At 45.9% G+C, this 17,889-nt stretch overlaps 2 pseudogenes; both read left to right on the top strand.

Annotated features, from left to right (window-relative positions):
* Positions 1-1,071: 1,071 nt before the first annotated feature.
* LOC121843546 lies at positions 1,072-4,923 on the top strand (annotated as a pseudogene).
* Positions 4,924-8,750: 3,827 nt separating this feature from the next.
* LOC121843545 overlaps positions 8,751-17,889 on the top strand; it is a 50,417-nt pseudogene continuing 41,278 nt past the window's right edge.

The following is a 17,889-nucleotide window of genomic DNA, read 5'->3' as shown; positions in this document are numbered from 1 at the left end:
CCATGGTGAGTGTTGACCCTACTGTTAGTTACCATGGTGAGTGTTGATCTGTCTCTGTTGGCCCTACTGTTAGTTACCATGGTGAGTGTTGATCTGTTAGTTACTGGTGAGTGGCCCTACTGTTAGTTACCATGGTGAGTGTTGATCTGGTGAGTGTTGACTCTGTTAGTTACCATGGTGAGTGTTGGCTACTGTTAGTTACCATGGTGAGTGTTGATCTGTCTCCATGGCCCTACTGTTAGTTACCATGGTGAGTGTTGATCTGTCTTACTGGTTGGCCCTACTGTTAGTTACCATGGTGAGTGTTGACCTGTCTCTGTTGGCCCTACTGTTAGTTACCATGGTGAGTGTTGATCTGTCTACCATGGTGAGTGTTGACTGTTGGCCCTACTGTTAGTTACCATGGTGAGTGTTGACCTGTCTCTGGTGAGTGGCCCTACTGTTAGTTACCATGGTGAGTGTTGACCTACTGTTAGTCACCATGGTGAGTGGCCCTACTGTTAGTTACCATGGTGAGTGTTGACCTGTCTCTGTTGGCCCTACTGTTAGTTACCATGGTGAGTGTTGATCTGTCTCTGTTGGCCCTACTGTTAGTTACCATGGTGAGTGTTGATCTGTCTCTGTTGGCCCTACTGTTAGTTACCAGACACAGACCAGCTGATAATTATCCCTATTATTCTGCCGTATGTTAGATGCACATTTCCATCCCCAAGCTGTTTTAGTCTGGAGCAGATCATTTTTATATCTTCATTTGCTGTGACCCCTCTCTCTGTTCTAGAACCCCAGACTCTCTGTTCTAGAACCCCTATCTCTGTTCTAGAACCCCTCTCTCTGTTCTAGGACCCCTCTCTCCGTTCTAGGACCCCTCTCTCTCCGTTCTAGGACCCCTCTCTCTGTTCTAGGACCCTCTCTCTCGTTCTAGGACCCCTCTCTCTGTTCTAGGACCCCTCTCTCTGTTCTAGGACCCCTCTCTGTTCTAGGACCCCTCTCTCTGTTCTAGGACCCCTCTCTGTTCTAGGACCCCTCTGTTCTAGGACCCCTCTGTTCTGTGTTCTAGGAGCCCCTCTCTTCATTCTTTTAACCCTCTCTCTCTCTCCAGGGTTTCCGCTATAAGATGCGCTCGGTGTACGCCCATTTCCCCATCAACGTTGTGATGCAGGAGAGTGGAGCTCTGGTGGAGATCAGGAACTTCCTGGGGAGAAATACATCCGTCGGGTCCGCATGAGACAGGGTGAGTCTGGGGGAGGAAGAGTGGGGGTGTGAGGTGAGTCTTGGGGGGGGTGAGGTGAGTCTTGGGGGGGTGAGGTGACAGGGTGAGTCTTGGGGGGTGACAGGGTGAGTCTTGGGGGGTGACAGGGTGAGTCTGGGGGGTGACAGGGTGAGTCTGGGGGGTGACAGGGTGAGTCTGGGGGGTGACAGGGTGAGTCGGGGGGTGACAGGGTGAGTCGGGGGAGTGACACCAGTTATTTTTGAACCAGTGTTTAACACGCACTTCCGATTGGCCAGTCTAGTGCATATAAACAATGGTAGGCAGGTTTCAGAGCATCACACCACTTGGCAATGAGCTGGAAGCACTATGAGGCTACTCAATAGTTTGAAACATTGTTTTAGTTCATCTTTTAAGATGGTTCTCCTAGTTCTAACCTACCTACCTGTAGAGGAATCCTCTGTAGAACCCTGGAGCATTTATAACTCTAGCTTCAGGATGTGTGGTGATTTCCAATGCAGAGATGCCTGGCTTGACGGTCTCTCTCTCTCCCTCTGTCTCTCCCTCTGTCTCTCCCTCTGTCTCTCCCTCTGTCTCTCTCTCTGTCTCTCTCTGTCTCTGTCTCTCTCTGTCTCTGTCTCTGTCTCTGTCTGTCTCTCTCTCTGTCTCTCTCTCTGTCTCTCTCTCTGTCTCTCTGTCTGTCTCTCTCTGTCTCTCTCTCTGTCTCTCTCTCTGGAGGTCTCTCTCTGTCTCTCTCTCTCTCTCTCTCTCTGTCTCTCTGTCTCTCTCTCTCTCTCTCTCTCTCTCTCTCTCTCTCTCTCTCTCTCTGTCTCTCCCTCTGTCTCGTCTCTCTCAGGTGTGTCCTGTGCCGTGTCTGCAGCCCAGAAGGATGAGTTGATTCTGGAGGGAAACGATATTGAGCTGGTGTCTAACTCTGGTGAGGCGACACACATCCACACACACCCCCCCCCACACACACACACAGTCATAGTGTTTCCTTCAGACCCTGTGTATTAATTATTACCCAGATACCCCCTCTGTTCTCTCTCCCAGTCTGATGTCCTGGTGTTTCCTTCAGACCCTGTGTATTATTACCCAGATACCCCCTCTGTTCTCTCTCCCAGTCTGATGTTCTTAGTGTTTATTCTACAAAATACATCTGTTATGAGGCCTCTTCTCCCTCTATTTACCTCTTACAGCATCACCGTGGGATTCTAGAATGTTGTGACTGGGATTCTAGAATGTTGTGACTGGGATTCTAGAATGTTGTGACTGGGATTCTAGATTCTAAGGTGTATAGCCTTTTCTCCTACTATAACTGGAATTGTCAATTCAGAGTGGTAGTGATGCTGTCTGTCCCCTCTCCTAGCTCTAAGTCTTAACTAGTTGCGTGTATATTGACCTCGGTGACCCCTGTGTGACCCTCCAAGCTGTCGTACCCTGCTCACCACCCCAGCCTCTCTCTCTCTTTTCCAGCCGCTCTCATCCAGCAAGCCACCACGGTCAAAAACAAGGATATCAGGAAGTTCCTGGACGGAATCTACGTGTCTGAGAAGGGAACGGTCGTCCAGAAAGAGGATTAGAGGTTAGAATTTCCCAGAGTCTGTCTGTCGATGTCCACACCATGTCAGTCAATGCATGTTGTAATGCTGCACTTTGAAAAACGATCCCCTCCGACGTTAACTGGGACGTGGCGCATGGAACGCAAAAATATTCTTAGAAATATTTAACCTCCACACATTAACAAGTCCAATAGCTCAAATGAAAGATAAACACCTTGTTCATCTAGCCAGCAAGTCAGATTTCTAAAATGTTTTACGGCGAAAACATAGCACATATTTATGTCAAACAACCACCAAAGACACAGCTAATTTGAATAGCCACGTTGAACAAAATATGCAATCAACAACCGCAGGATTAAAAGAAAAATAATTCACTAACCTTTTGAAAATCTTCATCAGATGACAGTAATAGGACATGTTACACAGTACATTTATGTTTTTTTCAATAATATGCAATTTATATCCATAAATCTCTGTTTACAATGACGACATTTTCAAAAAAATGCTACTCAGATGTCCGGAGAAATGATGATATCTGCCGGAGCTAACGTCAGATAACAAGCAATACACATCATAAACTTTGACTAAATATACATGTTCTACATATAGTTACAAAGATACACTGCTTCTTAATGCAACCGCTGTGTTACATTTATTTTTAACGTTACAGAATTCGTTCACTAGGCTATAATATGAGACGGCGCTCAGAAATTAGCATAAATATTCCCTTACCTTTGATGTTCTTCGATCAGAAGACGTGGAAGGAGTCGTCAATGACGTCAAAGTTGGCCCAACTTTTCTGTTGTCAAGAGAGAGTTTGGGAGAATGGCTGCCCTGAGAGTTCTGCTTTACATACAGACATAATTTAAACGGTTTTAGAAGCTTTAGAGTGTTTTCTATTCAATAATAATTATTACATGCATATATTAGCAATTTTTGACAGATTTTTTTTCTGTTTACTATGGGCACGCAATTCCTCCAAAGGGGGCAGTAGTCAGCCCTATCTTTAACAGGTTTTAACCAACGTTAGAGAAGTGATACGCCTGTAACCTGCGTTATGGGGCTTATTAGAGACCTGAAGTTTGAACTGAAACAGCCCTAAATGCCTCGTGCCCCATTTTGTTTTATTACTCTTAACAGTTGTTCTCTCTCTCCTTCCCCTTGTGTTCTCTCTCTCCTTCCCCTTGTGTTCTCTCTCTCCTTCCCCTTGTGTTCTCTCTCTCTCCTTCCCCTTGTGTTCTCTCTCTCTCCTTCCCCTTGTGTTCTCTCTCTCCTTCCCCTTGTGTTCTCTCTCTCTCCCTTCCCCTTGTTCTCTCTCTCTCTCCTTCCCCTTGTGTTCTCTCTCTCCTTCCCCTTGTGTTCTCTCTCTCCTTCCCCTTGTGTCTCTCTCTCTCCTTCCCCTTGTGTTCTCTCTCTCCTTCCCCTTGTGTTCTCTCTCTCCCTTCCCCTTGTGTTCTCTCTCTCCTTCCCCTTGTGTTCTCTCTCTCCTTCCCCTTGTGTTCTCTCTCTCTCTTCCCCTTGTGTTCTCTCTCTCTCTCCTTCCCCTTGTGTTCTCTCTCTCTTGTGTTCCTCTCTCTTCCCCTTGTGTTCTCTCTCTCTCCTTCCCCTTGTGTTCTCTCTCTCTCCCCCCCTTGTGTTCTCTCTCTCTCTCCTTCCCCTTGTGTTCTCTCTCTCTCCTTCCCCTTGTGTTCTCTCTCTCTCTTCCCCCCTTGTGTTCTCTCTCTCTCTCCTTCCCCTTGTGTTCTCTCTCTCTTCCTTGTGTTCTCCTCTTTGTTGTCTCTCTCTCTCCTTCCCCTTGTGTTCTCTCTCTCTCCTTCCCCTTGTGTTCTCTCTCTCCTTCCCCTTGTGTTCTCTCTCCCCCCTTGTGTTCTCCCCTTCCCCTTGTGTTCTCTCTCTCCTTCCCCTTGTGTTCTCTCCTCTCTCCCCTTGTTCGTTCTCTTCTCTTGTTCTTCCTCTTGTGTTCTCTCCTCCAGCCACTCTGATCCAACAAGTCACCACGGTCAAGAAGGACATCAGGAAGTTCCTGGATGGGATCTACGTCAGTGAGAAGAGACCACTGTGGCGGAAACAGACGGACGAATAACTGAATCAGATGCATCTCTGGAACTCACTATTGACCAATAAAATCCCTCCCTTTTTTTCAATGACACCCCACATCCTGTGTTTGTGGTTCCTATTGGCTGGTTCATGTAGTTTAAAAGCAAGCTGGTCATTCCTCTTCTTCCTGTTAGCCAACCCATTTTGGGCGTCGCACCAAACAGATCTCATTTAAATGCTTAGTTCATAACCATGTGGGAATTTACCATTCCCCTTACGACTGGGAGAAATCCACTTGAAGGGCCCTCCCAACTGGTAATCTACTAGTTTACCCTTGGGAGAAATCCACTAGAAGCTGTCCCAACTGGTAATCCTGAGCGAAATCTTCTCCCACATGGTGACCTCTCCTCACCTACTGAAGAAAATCTAACCTGCTTTTTTTTACCAAATTAAAGACTTTGTTTAAAAGCAGATGGATTTCCTCACTGTTTGTTCAATTAGCCAATGGGAGTTTCTCATGAGTTCAAATCAGGTGAAGGCATCCAGCTGTTCTTTATGCCTTCACAAACTGGTAAATTCCAACATCCCACTTGGTTGTGAATGCAGCATGAAAGACTGAATTTAGAATTCTATTGTTACACACCCCTCCCGTCTCTGGTTCCTATTGGCTGACATGTGGTGCATTCTAACAGGTAATATCAGACCAATGGGAGAAATCCACTGGGGGCGGGGTTTCCCCTGGTACTCTTCTAGGACCAGCTTCCCTCATCTTAACCGTTAGTGTGAGAAAACTGACCCCAGATCAGAGTTTTCTGACAACTGCAGCCCTGTCTATTACAACAGTCAAGTTAGTTATCGGTTTCCACTTTGATAATAACCCTTGAATTGGTTCTTAACTGGTAAAATAAAATAACTGTCCTGATAAAAATTAATATGGGCCTTTTTGTGACTTTTTTTCCCCTGGGGTGTTCTAAAATAATGTGCAATTTGTTTTTTTCCTGGGAGAAATCATACCAAGGATCATTTAACTACTCAAATGGTAATCTTATTTTGGGAACCCCTTCATTTGAGACATTGATTTTGGCCTTTCCCACTGTAGCCCATAGAAATACATTGGGAATTTACACAACAGACATTTTATATTTTTTTACTATTAAGGTTGTCCCTGCCCTGGTAATTTATCTAGGAGATGGGAGAAAACCAGCTCAGGATATTACAGGAACTAAAGTCTGAAGCTGTATAAAAATGGGTCTGTTCAGAGGGCTGCAATGTTAGATAGTGTTTGGAATGTCAGTCCTGTGTCTGTCGGAAAGATCTGCAAAGTGTTTGAAAACTGACAAGAAAAACTAAGAAGAATCCTGTGAAAACAATACAAGGTACTTTGTCAAAGCAGAGGATCCCATCAGTGTTACCTCAGAACAACTGGTAGGATCTCATCAGTTTACAAACAGGTGAAGGTTCCATGTTACCTTCAGAAAAGGGACTGGTAGGTATTCACAAACTGGTAGGTACGTCATGCCTCAGAGGGGACTGGTAGGTACATGTTACCTCAGGGAGAAATCCACTTGGTTGTGAATGCAGCATGAAAGTCACTGTTTAACAGGGACTGGTAAATCCCATCATGGTTCCTATTGGCTGACAGTTATGGTGCATTCTCACAGGTAATATCAGACCAATCAGTGTTGGGAACAGGGACTGGTAGGACTCCCTAGGACAGTGTTACCTCAGAACTTACTGGTAGGTAACGTCAACTGACCCCATCAGAGTTTTCAGAACAGGGACTGGTAGGTACCTGTTACCTCAGAACAGGGACTTATCGGTTTCCACTTTGATAATAACCTGGAATTGTTCTAACTGGTAAAATAAAATAACTGTCCTGACGTCATGTTATGTTAGAATCTTTTGGACTTTTTGTCATGTTACCTCAAAAGGGGAATGTGCAATTACGTTTGTTTTAAATCAGACAAGGATCATTTAACTACGTCATGTTGGATCCCATCAGTTTGACCTCATTGGACTGGTAGGGGGGGGGTTTACTACTCAGGAATTCCCCTCATCTTATTTTGGTAGTCATGTTACCTTAGAACAGGGACTGGAAGGAACACCATCATGTTACCTTTTTAGATTACAGGGACTGGTGGTCTCTAGAAATAAAATAGAAAAGGTACGATATTACAGAACAAAGTCTGAAGCTGTCATGGAAGGATCCCATCTGTTCAGAACAGGGACTGGTAGGTTAGATCATGTTACCTCAGATATCTTAGGGACTGGTTACCCCTCATGTTACCTCAGAACAGGGACTGACAAGAAAAAGTAAGAATGAACCTCAGAAAACACAACAGGTACGTCATGGAGGATCCCATCAGTGTTACCTCAGAACAGGGACTGGTAGGAAAGCCCATCAGTGTTACCTCAGAACAGGGACTGGTAGGTCTGTTCAGGAGGACCTAATGTTACCTCAGAACAGGGACTGGTAGGTACGTCATGTTACCTCAGAACAGGGACTGGTAGGTACGTCAGGGATCCATCAGTGTTACCTCAGAACAGGGACTGGTAGGTACGTCATGTTACCTTAGAACAGGGACTGGTAGGATCCCATCAGTGTTACCTCAGAACAGGGACTGGTAGGTCCCATCAGTGTTACCTCAGAACAGGGACTGGTAGGTACGTCATGTTACCTCAGAACAGGGACTGACTGGTAGGATCCCATCAGTGTTACCTCAGAACAGGGACTGGTAGGTCCCATCATGTTACCTCAGAACAGGGACTGGTAGGTACGTCATGGAGGATCCATCAGTGTTACCTCAGAACAGGGACTGGTAGGTACGTGTTACCTCAGAACAGGGACTGGAGGAGGATCCCATCAGTGTTACCTCAGAACAGGGACTGGTAGGTACGTCATGTTACCTCAGAACAGGGACTGGTAGGTACGTCATGTTAGAACAGGGACTCCATGTAGGATCCCATCAGTGTTCAAGTCTCAGTGTTACCTTAGAACAGGGGCTGGTAGGTACGTGTGTGTTTCTGGGTAATAGGATATATCTGGACGTCACGGTCCTAAATTTAAAAAAATCGAAAAATATTTTGGAGAAAAAATTATCTTAAGAACACACAGCTTTGTACCTGCGTCAAAAGGGGTCTGTACCCGCAATAACATCTGATAAATATGTGTATGTGACCAATCATATTTGATTTGCACCGTTTTCCCTTTAAAGAACCAAACGGAAGCAGGCAGATCAGAACGAGAGTTTTCTATTGGACAAACGCAGGGTGGGATCCTCCCCGTTTCGTTCCATTTGCTTCCGTTTAAGCAACTTTATGCAACAGAATCGGCCTAATGAATACACGAAACCGCCTGTTTTCAATGTGGAGATATACGATTTAAATATATATATATATATATATATATGTATTAATTATTATGAACACAACAAATACAAAAAAACAGAAATATTCAAACAAGAGTACATAAACCTAACATATCAAGAATCATTTTCAATTTGTTAAATACTTTTACGGTGCGGATTGCTATTTTGTTTTTACATTTTCTGATAATTTCTAAATAATATTTAAATTATTTAAGGGAGAATGTGAAGCAAGGGTTTGTTCTCTTCATTTTATGGATAAAACATCTTCCGTGAAAGATAAACACGTGAACAATGAACGTTAAATCAGGGTCCCGTATCCTCTGGGTCAATATAAAACACACTATCAGAGTGTCTCAGATACATTAAATAAACATCTCCGATATATAAAGTGTTTATTCTCAAAGTTGCCGGGATGTAAACGTGTCCTACTTATACCGGTACACTCGTAACAACGTAAAGCATTACGAAACGTACATTATATAAAATAAATAAACGTCACGTAGCAAATTAACCATTTATTTAGTTGTTGTTGATTAAATTCGACACTCTTTTATTGACGTCCACACAAAAAACGACCAAAAACGCCACCTGCTGGAGGGAGACACGTTTTCCCCCCGACATGGGTCTTCCTCTCCCTCTTCCTCTTCCGCTCTGATCACACTTCGCGCCAAGGAGGATTTTTTTTTTATTTTTTAAAGGAGCTGCTGGTCTAAACTAGTCTCATCACGATCAATAAGAAAAACTCATTTATTTTTGCTGTGGATTATGGTAAGTCACGGCGTCCAAATCAACAACTCATTCCCTGACAACAGCAACACTAGTGATTCAGTATTGCATAGGAATGCATATGTCAGCTAACGTTAGGACGCATGTTACTGTTTTGGAGGACGCACGAGCTATTACGAATGTACCGAATAAGCTAGTTAAGCCAACTAGATCCCAACCTGTAGTTGCCCTAATGGGTTGTTTTAGTCGGATTTCTAGCTAACTCACTAGCTATCATGCTAATTGAAAACAATGCATGAAGCGGACTATCTTTGCACGTCAGTTGCTTACATGGCAAACATGAAAGCGACAGTCGTCTTGTCAATACTGACAACAAAATTATGGCATCAAGTGGCATTTTTACATGGGCAGATCATAAAGATAAATAGGCGATGGTACTAGAACTAGAGCAACTGATGCAGCTAAATTGGGCTCCCGAATGGCGCAGCTCTCTTAGGCAACTGCAGTCCCTGGTTCGAATCCAGGCCGCATCACATCCCCGGCCGTGATTGGGAGTCCCATAGGGTCGCGCAGTTTTTGCCCACCGTAGTCCGGTAGGCCGTCATTAACTGACTTGCCGAGTTAAATAAAGTTTAAATATAAAGTATGTGATTGTACCAGAGCTAGATACTGTATCTGGCCACGCCACATATCGCTCATGTGTAACTTAGCAATGCATGTCTTCACATCAAATTAACGTCAAGGATAAATCCCAAATTACACCATATTCCTATACAGTGTGCACTATTTACTTTTAACCAGAGCCCTGTAGTGCATTATATAGGGAATAAGGTGTCAATTAGGCTCAGTGGACTCATTTACTCTCTCCTCTCCCCCTCCCCTTCCATTCTTAGGACATCAGGCGGTTCTTTGTATCAAGCAAACCCGCAGCACAGAAACCATCTCGGGATGGAACCCTCAACACAGAGAAGGAACCCACGAAGAAGAAGAAATCCATCTCAACAGACGAAGAAGCGAAGAAGAAAAAACCTGCCACCAAGGTATTATTATAAACCAGAGTCTCTAGTCAGTGAACTGGTCGACCTCCAAGGTATTAATATAAACCAGAGTCTCTTCTAGTCGGTGAACTGGTCGACCACCAAGGTATTAATATAAACCAGAGTCTCTAGTCAGTGAACTGGTCGACCACCAAGGTATTAATATAAACCAGAGTCTCTAGTCAGTGAACTGGTCGACCACCAAGGTATTAATATAAACCAGAGTCTCTAGTCGGTGAACTGGTCGACCACCAAGGTATTAATATAAACCAGAGTCTCTAGTCGGTGAACTGGTCGACCACCAAGGTATTAATATAAACCAGAGTCTCTAGTCGGTGAACTGGTCGACCACCAAGGTATTAATATAAACCAGAGTCTCTAGTCAGTGAACTGGTCGACCACCAAGGTATTAATTAATATAAACCAGAGTAAAACCAGAGTCTCTAGTCAGTGAACTGGTCGACCACCAAGGTATTAATATAAACCAGAGTCTCTAGTCAGTGAACTGGTCGACCACCAAGGTATTAATATAAACCAGAGTCTCTAGTCAGTGAACTGGTCGACCACCAAGGTATTAATTAATATAAACCAGAGTCTCTAGTCAGTGAACTGGTCGACCACCAAGGTATTAATTAATAAAACCAGAGTCTCTAGTCAGTGAACTGGTCGACCACCAAGGTATTAATATAAACCAGAGTCTCTAGTCAGTGAACTGGTCGACCACCAAGGTATTAATATAAACCAGAGTCTCTAGTCAGTGAACTGGTCGACCACCAAGGTATTAATATAAACCAGAGTCTCTATTGGTCGATTACCAAGGTATTAATATAGTCAAACTGGTCGAGAGTCTCTAGTCAGTGAACTGGTCGACCACCAAGGTATTAATATAAACCAGAGTCTCTAGTCGGTGAACTGGTCGAACACCAAGGTATTAATATAAAACCAGAGTCTCTAGTCAGTGAACTGGTCGACCACCAAGGTATTAATTAATATAAACCAGAGTCTCTAGTCAGTGAACTGGTCGACCACCAAGGTATTAATATAAAACCAGAGTCTCTAGTCAGTGAACTGGTCGACCACCAAGGTATTAATATAAAACCAGAGTCTCTAGTCAGTGAACTGGTCGACCACCAAGGTATTAATATAAAACCAGAGTCTCTAGTCAGTGAACTGGTCGACCACCAAGGTATTAATATAAACCAGAGTCTCTAGTCGGTGAACTGGTCGGCGCTAGCTTCTATAGCCACAAGTGCTAAATCCCACCTATTTCTACAATTTCTTAACCCCAACCGCACTGCTAAGCTCATGACTACAATGACTATGATTATAATGACCATGGTGGTGAACAGGATGATGATAATGATGGTGGTGAGGATGATGATGGTGGTGGAACATAATGATGGTGGTGAGGATGATGATGGTGGTGAACAGGATGATGATAATGATGGTGGTGAGGATGACAATGATAGTGGTGAGGAGGAAGATGGTGGTGGTGATGATGATGATGGTGGTGAGGAAGATGATGGTGAGGATGGTGGTGATGATGATGATGATGATGGTGGTGAGGATGATAATGATAGTGGTGAGGAGGAAGATGGTGGTGATGGTGGTGAGGAAGATGATGGTGGTGATGAGGAAGATGATGATCATGGTGAGGATGATGATGATAATGATGGTGGTGAGGATGATGATGATGATGTGTTCCAGATCACCAGCCCCAAGGTGGAGAAGAAGAAGAAGAAGGACAATGATAAAAAGAGAAAGAGGCGTGCTGTCATTGAGTCAGGTAATAATGATGACTGCCCCTCTGTGGGCCATTTAATGGTCATTGAGTCAGGTAATAATGATGACTGTCCCTCTGTGGGCCATTTAATGGTCATTGAGTCAGGTAATAATGATGACTGTCCCTCTGTGGGCCATTTAATGGTCATTGAGTCAGGTAATAATGATGACTGCCCTCTGTGGGCCATTTAATGGTCATTGAGTCAGGTAATAATGATGACTGCCCCTCTGTGGGCCATTTAATGGTCATTGAGTCAGGTAATAATGATGACTGTCCTGGTAATAATGATGACTGTCCCTCTGTGGGCCATTTAATGGTCATTGAGTCAGGTAATAATGATGACTGTCCCTCTGTGGGCCATTTAATGGTCATTGAGTCAGGTAATAATGATGACTGTCCCTCTGTGGGCCATTTAATGGTCATTGAGTCAGGTAATAATGATGACTGTCCCTCTGTGGGCCATTTAATGGTCATTGAGTCAGGTAATAATGATGACTGCCCTCTGTGGGCCATTTAATGGTCATTCAGGTAGATGACTGTCCTCTGAGGTAATAATGATGACTGTCCCTCTGTGGGCCATTTAATGGTCATTGAGTCAGGTAATAATGATGACTGTCCCTCTGTGGGCCATTTAATGGTCATTGAGTCAGGTAATAATGATGACTGTCCCTCTGTGGGCCATTTAATGGTCATTGAGTCAGGTAATAATGATGACTGCCCTCTGTGGGCCATTTAATGGTCATTGAGTCAGGTAATAATGATGACTGTCCCTCTGTGGGCCATTTAATGGTCATTGAGTCAGGTAATAATGATGACTGTCCCTCTGACTGGTAATAATGATGACTGTCCCTTTGTGGGCCATTTAATGGTCATTGAGTCAGGTAATAATGATGACTGTCCCTCTGTGGGCCATTTAATGGTCATTGAGTCAGGTAATAATGATGACTGCCCTCTGAATGGGCCATTTTAATGGTCATTTAGTCAGGTAATGATGACTGTCCCTCTGTGGGCCATTTAATGGTCATTGAGTCAGGTAATAATGATGACTGCCCCTCTGTGGGCCATTTAATGGTCATTGAGTCAGGTAATAATGATGACTGTCCCTCTGTGGGCCATTTAATGGTCATTGAGTCAGGTAATAATGATGACTGTCCCTCTGTGGGCCATTTAATGGTCAATGAGTCAGGTAATAATGATGACTGTCGCTCTGACTGGTAATAATGATGACTGTCCCTCTGTGGGCCATTTAATGGTCATTGAGTCAGGTAATAATGATGACTGAGCCTCTGACAGTGGAGGTATTGCTGGCCCTGTGTTTTTAGAATGGGCCATTTAATGGTCATTGAGTCAGGTAATAATGATGACTGCCCCTCTGTGGGCCATTTAATGGTCATTGAGTCAGGTAATAATGTCAGACTGAACCTCTGACAGTGGAGGTATTGCTGGCCCTGTGTTTTTAGAATGGGCCATTTAATGGTTGTTTCCAATGGAGCCGACACATCAATGGTTGAGGGTGAATCCCAGCCTAACACAAGGTCGTTAGGTCAGAGAGGTTTGAGGGTCAGAGAGGCTGGGGGTCAGAGAGGCAGGGGGTCAGAAGGCTGGGGGTCAGAGAAAGACACCCGTGGTAGACCACAATGACTTGTCATGCCCAACATGTATAAATATGTCTCTGTAGAACTGTTGGATAAAGTCAGACTTTCCAATCGACCAGCTTCCAGCAGCATCTTCCATATCCAAACTGACCAGGACCAACCCTATTAGCTTCAGAAGCAAGAAATGGGATGGGTCCTATGGGCCAAGAAATGGGATTTATATCCTCGGGAAGAAATGGGATGGGTCCTCGGGAAGAAATGGGATGGGTCCTCGGGAAGAAATGGGATGGGTCCTCGGGAAGATATGGGATGGGTCCTCGGAGAAGAAATGGGATGGGTCCTCGGAGAAGAGAGGGAAGAGAAGGGATGTGATCAATCAAATTTATTTATATAGCCCTTCGTACATCAGCTGATATCTCAAAGTGCTGTACAGAAACCCAGCCTAAAACCCCAAAACAGCAAGCAATGCAGGTGTAGAAGCACGGTGGCTAGGAAAACTCCCTAGAAAGGCCAAAACCTAGGAAGAAACCTAGAGAGGAACCAGGCTATGTGGGGTGGCCAGTCCTCTTCTGGCTGTGCCGGGTGGAGATTATAACAGAACATGGCCAAGATGTTCAAATGTTCATAAATGACCAGCATGGTCGTATAATAATAAGGCAGAACAGTTGAAACTGGAGCAGCAGCACGGCCAGGTGGACTGGGGACAGCAAGGAGTCATCATGTCAGGTAGTCCTGGGGTATGGTCCTAGGGCTCAGGTCCTCTGAGAGAAAGAAAGAGAGAAGGAGAGAATTAGAGAACCTGTTTTGGTTGTAAACTCAAACGTACGGAGAGCACTGATGTCCAACGTTCCTTCTGGGGAAAAACAACACCTTCTGTGGCTGTTGTCATAGAATATGGGGGTCATCCTGCAGGGGGTTTCTGGGAAAAACAACACCTTCTCTGGCTGTTATCATAGAATATGGGGTCATCCTGCAGGGGTTTCTGGGAAAAACAACACCTTCTCTGGCTGTTATCATAGAATATGGGGGTCATCCTGCAGGGGGTTTCTGGGAAAAACAACACCTTCTCTGGCTGTTATCATAGAATATGGGGGTCATCCTGCAGGGGGTTTCTGGGAAAACAACACCTTCTCTGGCTGTTATCATAGAATATGGGGTCATCCTGCAGGGGGTTTCTGGGAAAACAACACCTTCTCTGGCTGTTATCATAGAATATGGGGGTCATCCTGCAGGGGGTTTCTGGGAAAAACAACACCTTCTCTGGCTGTTATCATAGAATATGGGGTCATCCTGCAGGGGGTTTCTGGGAAAAACAACACCTTCTCTGGCTGTTATCATAGAATATGGGGGTCATCCTGCAGGGGGTTTCTGGGAAAACAACACCTTCTCTGGCTGTTATCATAGAATATGGGGGTCATCCTGCAGGGGTTTCTGGGAAAAACAGAACACCTTCTCTGGCTGTTATCATAGAATATGGGGGTCATCCTGCAGGGGGTTTCTGGGAAAAACAGAACACCTTCTCTGGCTGTTATCATAGAATATGGGGGTCATCCTGCAGGGGGTTTCTGGGAAAACAACACCTTCTGTGGCTGTTATCATAGAATATGGGGGTCATCCTGCAGGGGTTTCTGGGAAAACAACACCTTCTCTGGCTGTTATCATAGAATATGGGGGTCATCCTGCAGGGGGTTTCTGGGAAAAACAACACCTTCTCTGGCTGTTATCATAGAATATGGGGGTCATCCTGCAGGGGTTTCTGGGAAAAACAACACCTTCTCTGGCTGTTATCATAGAATATGGGGGTCATCCTGCAGGGGGTTTCTGGGACTAATTACTTCAGACTTGTAAGAGTCCGTCGAGTCTAAATTAACAGGAGGGTTTTCTCCCCAGGCTAAGCCCCAGAGTCTTAAGGAGGGTTTTCCTCCCCGAGTCTTAAGGAGGGTTTTCCTCCCCGAGTCTTAAGGAGGGTTTCCTCCCCGAGTCTTAAGGAGGGTTTCCCTCCCCAGAGTCTTAAGGAGGGTTTCCTCCCCGAGTCTTAAGGAGGGTTTCCCTCCCCGAGTCTTAAGGAGGGTTTCCTCCCAGGTCTAGAGTCTTAACCCAGGAGGGTCTGACTTCCCTCCCCCAGTCTTAAGGAGGGTTTCCCTCCCGAGTCTTAAGGAGGGTTTCCCTCCCGAGTCTTAAGGAGGGTTTCCTCCCCGAGTCTTAAGGAGGGGTTTTCCTCCCCGAGTCTTAAGGAGGGTTTCCTCCCCGAGTCTTCAGGAGGGTTTCCTCCCAGGTCTAGTGTAGTCTGTCTTAAGGAGGGTTTCCCTCCCCTGACTAGTCTTAAGGAGGGTTTCCCTCCCAGGTCTAGTCTTAAGGAGGGTTTCCTCCCCCGAGTCTTAAGGAGGGTTTCCCTCCCCTAGAGTCTTAAGGAGGGTTGTCCTGTTGTTCACTCCAGCCACTTACCAGCTGCTTGTGTCTGTGGTCTCATGTCTACCACACTGAGGTAACGGTTGAAGTTAGTCACCTGGCTATTTTTGTTGTTGTCATCACCAAACATCCTCCCTCCCCTCTCTCCTTCCCTCCCCTCCCTCCCTTCCCATCCTCTCTCCCTCCCTCTCTCCCTTCCCTCCCCTCCCTCCCTTCCCATCCTCTCTCCCTCCCCTCTCTCCCTTCCCTCCCTAGTCTCTCTCTCCCTCCCCTCTCCCCTTCCCTCCCCTGACTCCCTCCCTTCCCCATCCTCTCCCTAGTTGTTGTTGAGAGACCCCTCCCTCTGATAGAACCTCCCTCCCTCCCTCCCCCTCCCTCCCTCCCTCCCTCCCTCCCTCCCTCCCTCCCTCCCTCCCTGACTCCCTCCCTCCCTCCCTCCCTCCCTCCCTCCCTCCCTCCCTCCCTGTTGAATCCCTGAGACCTCTCTATTTCCCTTCCCTCCCTGACTCCCTCCCCTCTCTCCCTGAGACCCCTCTCTGTCCCTCTCCCTCCCCCTCCCTCCTGTAGACTCTGAGGAGGAGGTAGTGGAGCAGAAGCAGAAGGCCCAGAAACCAAACCCTCCTCTTCCTCCGGCTCCTCTTCCTCCTGCCAAGAAAGACCCGGTGCAGTACGTCTCTGAGACAGGTGAGAGAGGCGAGAGTCCATAACGGGAGAATACCGGGCTACGTGTAGTCTGACCGGAAATAACGGGAGAATACCGGGACACATACAGACTAGACTCTATAACGGGAGAATACCGGGACACATACAGACTAGACTCTATAACGGGAGAATACCGGGACACATACAGACTAGACTCTATAACGGAGAATACCGGGACACATACAGACTAGACTCTATAACGGAGAACCCAGGTCTAGTGGGACACATACAGACTAGACTCTATAACGGGAGAATACCGGGACACATTGTTGCAGACTAGACTCTATAACGGGAGAAGTAGAGACCCAGGTCTAGACTCTATAACGGGAGAATACCCAGGGACACAGACAGACTAGACTCCATAACGGGAGAATACCGGGACACAGACAGACTAGACTCCATAACGGGAGAATACTGGGACACAGACAGACTAGACTCCATAACGGGAGAATACCGGGCTAGTGTACCTGAAATAACGGTTGAATACCAGAACTAAACGGGAGAATATGAATCATCCTGACAGACTCTAGTAACGTGTATCAGAATATGAATCATCCTGACAGACTCTAGTAACGTGTATGAGAATATGAATCATCCTGACAGACTCTAGTAACGTGTATCAGAATATGAATCATCCTGACAGACTCTAGTAACGTGTATCAGAATATGAATCATCCTGACAGACTCTAGTAACGTGTATCAGAATATGAATCATCCTGACAGACTCCATTTCTTTTCCCTCCTGTCTCCTGACTCTCTTGTTGTGCTCTCTGTCTCTCTCTCTCTCTCTCTCTCTCTCTCTGACTAGTCTCTTGATGAGACCCTCTCTGTCCTCTCTCTGTAGATTCAGACAGCGATAACTTCCTGTCTCTGAAGAAGTCCCAGGCTAAGCCCCAGGGTAATGGAGTGACCAAACCAGGAAGGCCCGCACCGGGACCAAAGAGAGCCACGGGTCCCCCCCCTAGAAACCCACCCTTGCTCCCGCCACAGGAAAGGAGGGATGAAGAAGTCTCTCCAGCCCCGTCACCCCTAAATCAGCGCCCCCGAGACCAAACGCACCCCCACCTCTGTCCTGGACTACTTTGGCAGTGGAGTGTCCAGCCCAGGAAACTGGTGGCCAGTACCAAGAGGAAAACTGTGAGGAAAACTCTCTTGTCTCCTCAGACCCAGGGCTAGTGTGTAGTCTGACTAGTTGTTGTTGATGAGACCCAGGTCTAGTGTGTAGTCTGACTAGTTGTTGTGTAGTCTGACTAGTTGTTGTTGATGAGACCCAGGTCTAGTGTGTAGTCTGACTAGTTGTTGTTGATGAGACCCAGGTGTGTAGTCTGAGTTGTGTAGTGAGACTGGGCTAGTGTGTAGTCTGACTAGTTGTTGTTGATGAGACCCAGGTCTAGTGTGTAGTCTGACTAGTTGACTTTGTTGATGAGACCCAGGTCTAGTGTGTAGTCTGACTAGTTGTTGTT

This window comes from Oncorhynchus tshawytscha, unplaced genomic scaffold (genome assembly GCF_018296145.1).
Source record: "Oncorhynchus tshawytscha isolate Ot180627B unplaced genomic scaffold, Otsh_v2.0 Un_contig_15252_pilon_pilon, whole genome shotgun sequence".
NCBI lineage: Eukaryota > Metazoa > Chordata > Actinopteri > Salmoniformes > Salmonidae > Oncorhynchus > Oncorhynchus tshawytscha.
Note: the sequence above shows the minus strand (reverse complement) of the source record. Positions and strands in the feature narration are given on the sequence as shown.